At 44.5% G+C, this 12,223-nt stretch overlaps 1 long non-coding RNA gene across 3 annotated transcripts; it reads right to left on the reverse strand.

Annotated features, from left to right (window-relative positions):
• Positions 1–1,654: 1,654 nt before the first annotated feature.
• LOC112887464 lies at positions 1,655–5,716 on the reverse strand. Of its 3 annotated transcripts, XR_003227565.1 has the most exons (5): positions 4,864–5,716; positions 3,872–4,757; positions 3,421–3,502; positions 2,274–2,558; positions 1,655–1,929 (listed from the first exon to the last, which is right to left on the reverse strand). It is a non-coding gene; the product is annotated as an uncharacterized LOC112887464 (long non-coding RNA). The 3 variants fall into 3 exon arrangements; XR_003227564.1 differs by lacking the exon at positions 1,655–1,929 and having other exon boundaries at positions 2,322–3,191; XR_003227563.1 differs by lacking the exon at positions 1,655–1,929 and having other exon boundaries at positions 2,322–3,208.
• Between the last annotated feature and the right edge of the window lie 6,507 nt (positions 5,717–12,223).

Here is a 12,223-nt window from a genome sequence, read left to right on the forward strand (position 1 = left end):
AGATCCGGACCTTTAGTCCCGAATTCATAGTCCCGGTCAAGGAACTGGGACTAAATAGCTTTAAAAACCGGTACTATTGAGCATTTCTCTACTAATAATTAAAACTTGACAAAAGGTTTAAATAGGACACAGAATTAGCATCAACTTACCTTCTACGGGCCCCAACTCGAAGGAAATCAAGTTTAAAAACTTCCCTCCTCTTTTCCTTTTTTTATTTTCGGGGAGCACCTTCTCCGAGCAAACCATGGAGTTGTCAGGCTGTCGGGTATTTTCAGGGACCGTCACCCGCCCCTGTAAATGATGATGCCCATTTGTATTATTATGAAAATTATTATGTATATGTAACTTAATTACATGATTAGCGGTGACATTTAATTGTTTTCATATATTATTTTAACTCTCCGACGGTCGCGAGCTCATCCGCATCGGCGTATGGGCGTGTCGCGCGCTTGTCAGGCCGTCCGCCCGTCCCTATTCCCTCGTGCCATGCGCCCAAGCCAAGGCAGTGCCCCCAGCCCAAACGTCTATGGTTTGTTTAAGGATTGACATCATTGGATTGGATAGATCTTGCGACATCATCGAGGAGCTGCTGAAGAGGTGAAGGTTTGAGGCGCTGGACTTGGGACATCACGTAAGCTAAGCTAATCACCACAAACGCCCAGAAATATAGCATCCAGAAAATAAGAACTGAAATCGCACCCACAGAAAAATATACATCCTCATATGTTGGCCAGAAAGCTAGCCACAACACCAGTGCTGCCACGCAGAGCGTGGACACAGGCCACAACAGAAAACAGATTGCAAATGCAGATCCATCCTTTGTCTCATCATTCTCTTGCTCAGGCCAGTGGGGGTAAGTGTAAGAGCCATATTGGCGGCCTGCTCACTCCCAATGTGTTGGCGGTACTCTGAGGAGTATCCGAACATCCCCGCCAGTATGAACTGTGTTGTACAAAGCAACATAGAAGTCATGGGTGTCCATTGCGGTGGGGCACTGCTGAAAACTAATTCATCTATGTGCCAACATCTCCTATTCCGTATTCAGACAGGGTTGTCTCATCATGCATGCTACTCTCCTCCAGCCATGTATCTCATTGTAGAGCATCCAGATATACATGCAGTGATACTTACATTTGGCCATGTATCGCCGGCGAACCTAACGTGATAGCTGCAGATAAAGCCTTTCACAATCGAGGCATTTAATTCATTTGTAAATGCTAGTCGTCCCCGACAAATAAGCTTCGACATCTTTATTGTGCTAGTTTTATACCCGTGCGTTGCTACGGATGAAACCAGTTTCATATATGAGCATTAATATTTGTCATATAAAATATTTGCAACGGCATGTAATGATGAAGTATACATATTACCTTAAACAATATTATCATATATGCAACCAATCCAAACATTTTAGAATTTTGCAGACATTTTTAATGAACAAACGTGACCCTTCGTACATACTCCCTAGAATACGAACTACACCCTAACTTGTCTAATTTGTCTTGTGATGTATCCATCCCAATGTCCATTCTCCAACCTACGGGCAATATAATAGAAGCCTAAGTTTGCAACCCCAATATCAATTGGCACTTCATTCCTAATAAATTTCTAAACCTTAAAAACAAACTTTATATTTTAATGAACAAACTTTTTTACAGAATAAGAGATTTATTAATGTTAAGAAAATATCGTTACAGATAGGAGTCCTCACGCACTCTGGAAGATAGAAGAAAAAAAGACAAACTCTAACTCATGCTCTAGCTGTCGCCTTTCCTCAAGGGGCGCACTAAGGATATGTCCAGCAATGTCGCTTGGAGCTTGCTCGCCATTTTTGCACAATCTGTTTCAAGAACCACGGGGATATCATGCCAGTGTTGGTCCAAACAAATACCCTTCCATCATGCAGTAGCCTCAGGCACCTTTGGGTCCCTACAGTGAAATAGAATCCTCTCCAAGATATTAGTTTAAGTTTCCCCTCATGGTCCCTAATGATGATTCCCACAGCCAGCAACATTAATTCTAAAAGTATCCGTAGCTTGTGGAATCCATCTCTGAATATAGCTTTTCTGCTTTATCACAGTTGGTACTTCAGTCCTAATCAGATTACACTGCTTTTCTGCTTAATCACAGTTGGCAGATTTGATATAGTGATTCCATACAGCATGTTAGAAAGACAACAAAACCATCTATTGAAATTTTTGCACCCGACGGTGCAAGATATTATTTTTAACAATCAAAATTCTCCATATAAGCATGAGGAAATTAGCAGTTACCTCAGCCTGATACTGATCAGTAAGATGCATCAATCACTGAGGACCAGAATGAACCATATCCTCCTACTTGGTAATAACCAGTGTTCCTTGTAGCATAACAAAGGGCTGTGGCATGCAGACAGCTAATGCAGGCATGAAAACAATCCTCTACTGGATAACCGCATAACCCGCACAAGCTGTACTGCTAAATGTGACAGTAGCATTTGTTAGTGTTTGTTGGTAAACTATTGTTCGACTTTCCAAGCAAAAATCTTGACTTGACCAATCATCCATTTGATTATCATCCTGAAAAAATAGGATCTTGTAACTTGTAGGAGAAGTAATCTACTACATCTATCCTAAAGAATCATTTTATATAATCAATTTTGAAGTTAAAACATATTCAGATAAGTTCATGTAGGCTAGTGTTGCCATGTAGTTTATTCATACCATGGTCCCAGATTTCTCTGAAAAGCTAGTGCTCCGAAAGTTGAAGGATCAGGCTACAATCATTCAAATTTTGTTGACTTCTAGCAATTAGATCAAATTCGTTTCATGCACTTCTTTCTGACAAATAACTATATCATGTACACACAAGGGTAAAAAAGAATACATTGAAATGGAAGTGCTCTGAAGACGCATTGTACAACTTTCCAGATGTTAGGAATATGAGACCATAAAATAATGTTTTTAGTGAAATAATGGAGCATCGATCTGCATATAAGCTCATATAGGACCAAATTACCTATGTGCACTTCTTGGTACATTCTCAGTTAATTATCTATATGAAAGCATGCTTCTGCAGCTGGAAAACAGAAATAGCTAACCACAGTTATGGAATTTAAAGGAAAATCCTCATCACTACATGTTAGAGAATTATGAGTACCAAATGCAACAGACTTCTCTTTACTTGCACGCAGCTGATCAATCTTGCAACCACTGATATAATTTAGGCACTGCTAAGTAATTGAGAAAGAAAGAATACATCAAAAATTAACCCTATATATTGTGTTTCGCAATATGTTGTGCCTTAATTGCAGTATAAATTATAGAATTTCAATTATCATGATAATCTGATAGAAATTCACAATTGGTACCTGTAATTATTAAATGATTCATCAGCCAAATGGTTAATCAGATTAAAAGAGGAGACAAGAGAACTCCGAACCTGCTATCCTTTAGGCACAAGTCTGATGTGCTATTGGCACATGCCCCTTCCCCATCTGCTTCACCTTCATCTCCTTATCCACCTGCAGAAGAATACATTCTAGCATGAGCTGGCCAGAAGCCATTTGCTCTGGCAAATTACCAAAAAAAAAATTGATGAGTAATGAGTACTTCAGTCGAGTGGCAAGGATATGTGTTTTGCAGTTAAGAAAATATCAGCCCCAATTTGCCCTACTTAGCATCCAAACTAAATCCTTCTAAAAAAATGAAAACACATTCAAACATTCAAAAAGACAGAAATATTATCAATTTACAAATTCAAAAAGATGTCCACGGCTCAATTAAATTGAGCAAAAACTTTTTAAAAGTCACTGGTCTTGCATGAAATCTATATCACAAAGCAGTACAACTGTGAGCAGGAAGCCAAGAACAAACATGAGTTAGTGAAGAACCTTCATGCTACGTCTGTGTACAACGCCATTGCAATAGCTCTGCTTATGCTCGCAGGTTGCAGCTTGCTGCTGGAGAGCTGCTTGTGCTTGCTATTGGGCGATGGCTCAGAGCCGCTGCTGCGGCTCCCCAGTGCAGCCTTGATGACAGCCCGGATCCATAGCGGTGACTGCTAAGCGCCGCCTTGATGATGGCCCGGCTCCACCGCTGCTATGTGCAGCCATGAGGATGGTCTTGCGCCACTGAAGCTGCTCCATGCCACTTTGACATCCCCATCTGTGTTAACTGATTGTTATATATTGCCACTACTATATATGGGCAGTACCAACAGCCATGACTGCATCTACATGAGATTGGGCGGAAACGGAACATATTCTGCTTGCAATCTCGCCCACAGGAGCAAGCTCACAATTTGACCGAGCTCGAGGACCATGAAATCGAGTTCCGCTGTGCAGAGTTGAGCTCGACAACCACCAAATTGAGCTCCTCCAAGCATAATCAAGCTCGGCGATGGCCAAACTCGGCTCCTCCGATCCACTCACGAGGTCAGCGCTGCTCAAATCGAGTTCCTCCGCGTCGCCTGCAATCCTACTGTGTGCAACCTAGCGAGGTGAGCTGAGCGTGGCAAGGCTAGCTCAGCTACTTGGCCAAGGTTGCAAGCTTTGGAGCACAACAGCTGCAGCTCTGAGGAGGATGAGGTGCAGCTCTTGAGGAGGAGGAGGAGGAAACAGAGCCGCACTTGTGAAGGCGATGAGGTCGGACCTCTTCGCCTCGATGACCTAGCGCAGAAACTGCGTGGTGTTGAGGTTCGAGCAGTGCGTGCCGCCGCCGTCCGGCGCCACGTCGGCAGCATGTTGCGACGCCATTCCCGAAGAGCATGTCCGCCACCTAGCAGCAGCAGCAGCAGCCAACAACGAGTGAGATTGATCAGCATCGTCATCGAGACGAGGGAGCGGAGAGTAAGGGCCTGAGCTGAGCTGAGCGATCGACTCACCTGGAGGAGCTTGAGGTGCCCTCATGCCGGAAACGGAGGGGGAACAGCGCGGCCGCGTCGGGGTCCGGGTCAAGCACGGTGCGGAGGAGCAGCAGGGCGAGCAGGCAGGGGAACAGGAGGGATTCACAGAACCGGGGCAGGGCGGCGGATTCATGGCGGGGCAGCGGGAGTTGGGATTCGTGGTGGGGGAGGCTGGAGGCGCCGCGCTGCCGCCTCCGCGCGCGGAGATCCGCGGCCACAGCGTCGCGCGTCGACGATGACGGGTGGGGGAGGCCGTGATCGGGAGAGGAAACGACAGTCGGTGTGGGTCGGTGGGATAACGGTGTAGCGGTAGCGCGATAGGTCGGGGACGGCTGGACATCATGACGGCGGCGGCGCGGGGGGGGACGGGCATGCTAAGGCGACGGCGCGGCTGCGCGCAGCGGCGGCGCGATGGGGAGGGCGGCGTCGCAATGTCAGCGTTGCGGGGACGAGCAGCTCGGGCGAACGGGGAGTTCGGCGCGACGACGGCGAGCAGGAGGACCGCCGCTGCTACGCGCCCACCTTGCTCTGCTCCCCACTTGGCCTGCGCGAGCCTAGAGGTTGGTGGCGGCGGTGTAGGGAGGCTTCGGATTGGGAGCTGAGGCGGTGGGGTGTTCTTGTGTGGGACTGCGGGCCGTCTCAGGAAGGCAGGCGGGCCGGCGGGGAGGGCGGAGCGAGTTGGAGTCCGGCGCGACGGGAGGGCGGCGTGGCGGAGCAAAGGCGAGGTCGTCGGGGTGGGGAGAGAGGAACCATTGGGAGACGCGTGGGTGGGAAGCGCGGGGCGGGGCTGAGAGGCGGCCGTGGTTCTGCCGGCAGAGGCACGGGATGAGACGTCGACGGTAAGTGCTTTTTAGTAGTAGAGATTGAATACTTCATTCTTTTTTAATTAGTTCCGAAACCTAATGGAGAAATATAGCGTCTTGGAATATATATGGACGCGAGACGAATGCAAACTAATCAATTAATCCTCTGTTTTCTGGAATTACCAAATGCTACCAAGAAATATGCTACTGGCACGGTAGAACTAGTGCAGTACAGTACAGGAAACCAGGTCTTGAGCCGGGCATATTAGAGTTGTCGCATGCATGCATCCTCCTTTTTTCCTCACGCCAAGCTCATCAACCTGTGCTGCTGTCCATGGGTCAGCCTAATTCTCGGCGAGGAACCTAAACCATGTCATCTTAGATAAATAAGTAAATTAATAATAGAACTACCATTACTGTTCTATATATGAGGTTCATATCGTGCATGGATACCATGGCAGTTGAGAAAGGTGAAACTTTAACATGTAGTATCCCGATCTCCTGAGAATAGCTAGATAACTGAAATTTTGATTTGGTGAATTTTTTAGGAACGGAAGAACAACAGAGAGGGAGGAACATAGATGAGAGATGGATTCATTTCTTCATTACCAAGCCAACATGCTCCTCCAGTCTGGACAAGGGCCGACCCAAACACCATGCCACTACTCACGACCCATGGCCAAATACAACTATAGATCTAAATGAGAACACATGGACAAATATTCCAAATAACACTGCATCTCCTTCAGTTCGCCATCACGTGAAAGGGTGATATTTAGTACCAGGTGGTGTCTTGATCCGGTACCAAATAGTCCTCCACGGATTATTTCAAAAGAAAAATATCTCCCATCACACGTGATGTATAGGTGGGATGGTAAGAAAGCTACACACGAGGCCGGAGGTCGTGGATTCGAATCCTTGCAGCCGCGCATACGTATTTATGCGTGAAAATTCGTGACTTGTGACCAGGTGTTTGTTGTGTTTTTTTCCTTGTTGGCACGTTTAGTACCGGCCAGTACTGGTTAGCTCGACCGATACTAACTGCGCCATATGACCGGTATTAATGCTAGTTTCTCTAGCTGTGACAAATGCGGTGATATTTGGACGAACTTAGAGTGCTAGCTGCAGACGAAGCATTGCACAAGCACAATATTGTCCTGGAACTTATTCCTCATTTGATTTCTATATCAGCCTCATAAATACTTAATGAAGCCTGTGACTGTGACGAATGCGTTCAACGCATGAATGTACTAGTATTGTATTAAATCCCAAACCTAATGAGCTGCGGCGGCCTGCCCGCAAACAGTTGTACTGTCTTGTACTTGCACTCGTCGGAGAAAAAATAAGTCGGACTCGGAGAAATAAAAAATGCCGCCGTCGCACATCACGAGTCGGATCAGCTGGCAGCTCCTAACCAGATAGCTAACTTTGACCTGAATGAGAATCCAGCCCCTGAACAGTTCCAACAGGAAAAGCCCAACCAGATTTGGTTGTTGGACAGAATCAGCAGGGAAATGTTGAGGTAAATCAAGAGAACCTAGTGGAAGATCAGCTTATGGAAGAGCCTAGTCTCTCTTTCCATCAGAACTCCTCAATAGACTCTTCCTCTGAATTGCCTAGCTTTGAGGTGCCTGAATCTGACTGATCTTACTTGGCCTAGCCCACCAACTACAGTCCTAACCTTTACAGGCTCTGGGCCAAATTCTTTTCTCCCATAGGGCCTAATGCTGAAGCAATTTCTATCCCCAATGATTGGGCTTCTTTCTTCCTGGTGATGCTCCTTTCTCCAGTTAATTTTGATTGGCCAAATCCTTTCTGCACTCCAACACCTGGAAGACACTGATAAACCTCAATAAGGACGTGAGATGATGTCTTTTGCTGTCCCTCAAGCCTATCCGCAGAATGCAGCAATCTCATGCCATTCAGTTGTTCTGGAAGAACTACCTGAGGATATTCATGTGGTCACTGAAGAATCACCTGAAGACACTCATGCTGTCAATGAAGAGGAATCTTTTTGCCCCAAATAGGCTAAGCTGCAGAATAGCTCTCCACTTGTAGATTCTTCTGTCAGAATAAGCGCAAGGCTCAAAGAGAAAAATGATGGCTTTAAAGAATCCAGCTGCACTGCAAAGGGTAGTTTGGCATGCTCAGCTACCCCTCCAGGACTCACTCTTGCAGACATTAGGGCTATTGGGGAGAAAGCTTGCATGATAGCTCCTGGAACTCTTTCTGAAGAGAATTTGCTTATGAAGACAAAGAACAAGTCCACAATTGGTGAAAAGCTCACCCCGAAGAAGACCATCTCTAAGAAGACAGTCAAGGGGAAGAAACTGAAAAAGACTCCTGATAATGATGATTCAAGCAAGGAAGCGGAGGACTGAAGAAAGCAATGTCCTTTCTTCGTCTAGTTTTTATTTTGTCTCGGTGGCCTGGTTTTATTTTGTGAACTCTGGGAGTGCGGTTGTCCTCACCTTATTTGCACCACTTTTGTTGATGTTGGCATCTGTGACTGAATTGTCAGATGCTGTTGTGCTGAACCATATCATGCTGAACTTTAAATTGTAAAAGCCCTTTTGGGTTTTGCTTTATTCTTGTTTGCTGTGCATGGGAAAGGGCCTCTCTTTTTTTATTTGTTCTCATGGATAGTGATAGCAATAAGAAATCTTGGTTGATCCTTAGGTGGAATATAAGAGGCATTAACTCTGAAAAAAACGGAAAGCTATCAGACGTAAAGTTTTGGAGTCAAACTGTGACGTCCTTTGTCTGCAAGAAACTAAAAGGGAATTCTTTGATTCCTCCTATATTAGAAACTTCTGCCCTCCCCATTTTGATCAGTTTGTCTTTTTACTCTCGGTGCTTCTGGATGCAGTATTATAGTTTGGAATGGTTCAAAATTTTCTAGTGATCTTATCTTCCAAAATAACTATGTTCAGTCTGTGGAACTCTCATGCAAACTTTCTGGATTGCAATGGGTCTTAGCAAACATTTATGCACCGTGCATGCCTGAAGGAAAGTTAGAATTTGTTAGTTGGCTCAGAAATGTGGAGATGCTAGAGGAAATTAATTGGCTTTTAGTTGGAGATTTCAACCTCATTAGATCACCAGAAAATAGAAATAAGCCTGGTGGTAGTATGCAAGAAATGAGGCCATAAGCACACTAATTAGTGGAAATCCCCCTCAAGGGCTGCAAATACACCTGGACCAACAAACAATTCAATCCCATTCTTAAGAGATTGGACTGGTTTTTTTCCTCCAATTCGTGGACCACTGCTCTTCCTAATACCTTTGCTTCAGCTCTCTCTAGAGACACTTCGGATCATACACCATGTTTGATTCAGGCAACCACAAAGATACCTAAATCTCAGGTGTTCAGGTTTGAGAACTATTGGCTTGAACATGAACAATTTCCTCTTATAGCACAACATGGTTGGAATCTACCTTGTGCCCTAACTGATAAAGCTAGAATAGTAGGAGCCAACTTTAAAAATCCTGAGAAGGGTCCTAAAAGCATGGAAAAGTCAGCTCCCAAATCTGAGAAAGACGATTCAAAATTGTAAAGATGTCATTCTCTTCCTAGATGCTTTGGAAGAAGAAAGAGCTTTGTCCATCTAAGAATGGAATTTTAGATCCCTGGTTCAGGACCACCTGAAGTCTCTCCTAGAACAACAGAAGTTTTATTGGAAACAATGGGGAACAATTAAATGAGTGAAATTTGGAGATGAATGTACATAATTATTTCATGCTGATGATTCTATCAAACAGAGAAGAAACTATATTACAATGTTCAGAAACCCAGAGGGTGTAGAGGTACATGATCATGATGCAAAAGCACAAATCCTTTGGGAAGCTTACAATGAAAGAATGGGATCTTCTGAATTCTCCCATATGTATGTGGACCTAGCATCCCTCCTCATTCCAAGGGATGATCTAGACTGGCTTGATACACCTTTCACAAAGGAGGAAATAGATAAAGTCATAGCAGACCTGCCCAATCATAAATCTTCTGGTTTAGATGGTTTCAATGGTGAATTTCAGAAGAAATGCTGAGGCTTCGTTGCAGAAGACTTCTATGCACTATGTGAGGCTTTCCTTTTGCTCTGATTCCCAAAAAAGATTCCCGTCTTTCGGTCAATGTTTTCAGGCCCATTTCTCTACTGAATTCTTCAATAAAGCTCATTACCAATATCCTAGCAAAAATACTACAACAGATTATCTTGAGCTTAGTTTACACCGACCAATATGGATTCATCAAAAGTAGGACAATTCAAGATTGCTTGGCCTGGGCATTTGAATATCTACACATTTGCCATCCTGAAGCTGGACTTTGAGAAGACTGTTGACAAAATGAAGCATAATGCAATCCTTCAAGTTCTTCAACATAAAGGGTTTAGTGACAAGTGGGTCTCCTGGATCAAGAGCATCCTAGACTCTGGAACCTCTTCAGTGCTTCTTATTGGTGTGCTAGGGAAAGTTTTTCACTGCAAACGGGGAGTTAGACAGGGAGATCCCTTATCCCCCTCCTCTTTGTCTTGATAGCTGATCTGAATCCATGGTCAACAATGCCAAAGCAGCAGGTCTTTTGAATTACCGATTCCTGGAAGGGCTGGGGATGATTTTCCTATCATCCAATATGCAGATGACACCCTCTTATTCTTAGAAGCATGTCCCTCTCAGCTGCAACACCTAAAAGAGCTCCTCCCTGTCTTCTCAGACACTACTGGTTTGAAAGTCAATTACAACAAATCTTTCCTGGTCCCCATTAATGTGGATGATGAAAAAAATGAATGGGCTAGCGAACACTCTAGGTTGTCAAACAAGTAGTCTTCCTTTCACTTATTTGGGCTAACCCCTTGGCTCCTATAAGCCAAAAATGGAAGATTTCTTTCAACTGGTTCAGAGAATTGAAAAAAGATTGACTTCCACTTCCTGCTTCCTTTCTCCTGGAGGAAAACTTGAAATGGTGAACTCAGTCCTCTCCTCCATGGCAGTCTTTCATTGTTGCACTCTGAAACTTCACAAAGGGATCATCAAACAAATAGACAAATGCAGAAAGCATTTTTTATGGCACGAGCTGGAGTAAAACCAGGTAGTCAAGGTCGATGGCAGCACGTCTTCATTGTAGCGCAAGTTGGAGTCGAGCCGATCACGAGTAGGAGCCGGGTTGGATCTGGACTCATCCTTGTGGTTTCCGATTAGATCGGAAAGTCGAATTTCGCCGAGATCATCGGCGAGGTCGTCAATGTTGCGGCAGTATACTGGAGCAGATGCCGTCGGCTGCCTGGTGTCGGCGAGGTGGCTGTTGAAGCAACCATGACCGCTAGCAATGCAGAACTAGGAGCCGAAGGTGAATGTCGTGCCCTCATCAAGCACAGCGCTGGTGAAGTTGAATGATGTCATTGAGTTCTCCTGTGAATCTTTGATGAGCACCACTACCTGGCGCGCCAGCTGTCGGTGTTTAACCTCCAAGCTCACCGAGGGATACCCCAAGATAGGTTCGGGCTGCCGAGAGCGTATACCCTATGTCTTGTGTGGTGATTTGTATTGTCTTAGATGTTGATGTGCATGAGGCACGAGTTGTCCCTCATATTGTAGTTGTGTCGATCTATTTACCCTGCCCTCCTTTATATACTCCAGGGGTAGGGGTCTTAGTCGGTTACAAGATAGGAGTCCTGGTCGGATTATAGGGTAGAGTCCTAGTAAGATTATAGAGGAATCCTAGTAGGAGTCCGACTTCTTACTTTCTTGCGAGTAGCTTTCTTGAGTGTACCCGGGGATCTATCCCTGATAAACCCTCGAACTCTTCGTAACCAAGTACTGCAGGGGTGCTAGGTCTTTCTTCACAAGCGTTTCCTGATGGCCTGAGATGGCTTGGATGGTGAAGTTTTCAATCATTGAGTGCAGATCAGGGATAGATCAGCACCTACTGGGTAATTTTCTTAGAGAGCATCTTGGTGAGGAAAACTCTAGGTTTGTGGATTTGGTTCAGAGATTTTTTGGTGTGGGAAAAAATACAGATGCCAATCTATAGGTATACCGCAAGACACCTCTATCTCCTAAGTTCTAATCCAATGCTATCTTCACCAGCTTGACAAGATCTTAAAAGAGGTGTGGTACTTCATATATATATATATATATATATATATATATATATATATATATATATATATATATATATATATATATATATATATATATATATATATATAGTGATGGTCTGGAAACATGGCATGGTACATTGCTTATTATTGTCTACAGTTATCCGGTAGGTGGTTAGTGTAATGCATCGTATATATGTCAAGCCATTCTGTACGTAGCATTCAATTTTATTCGTCATCTCGTTGGGACAAATTGTTTCTATGTACAAAATCATGATACTGAAGGAAATAGCCCGTTTCAGAGAAAGAACCTTTTTTCGCACTTAAACTTGAAGTTAAAAGTCAGTGGAACTGCGCCATTAACCGGCTGGGACTGTGCTGCGTGCCTTGCGAGCAAGGATTTCCAAGCCTGATGGAGGAGCAGTAGTTGGACTGTAGTAT

Source organism: Panicum hallii, chromosome 3 (genome assembly GCF_002211085.1).
Source record: "Panicum hallii strain FIL2 chromosome 3, PHallii_v3.1, whole genome shotgun sequence".
Taxonomy (NCBI): domain Eukaryota; kingdom Viridiplantae; phylum Streptophyta; class Magnoliopsida; order Poales; family Poaceae; genus Panicum; species Panicum hallii.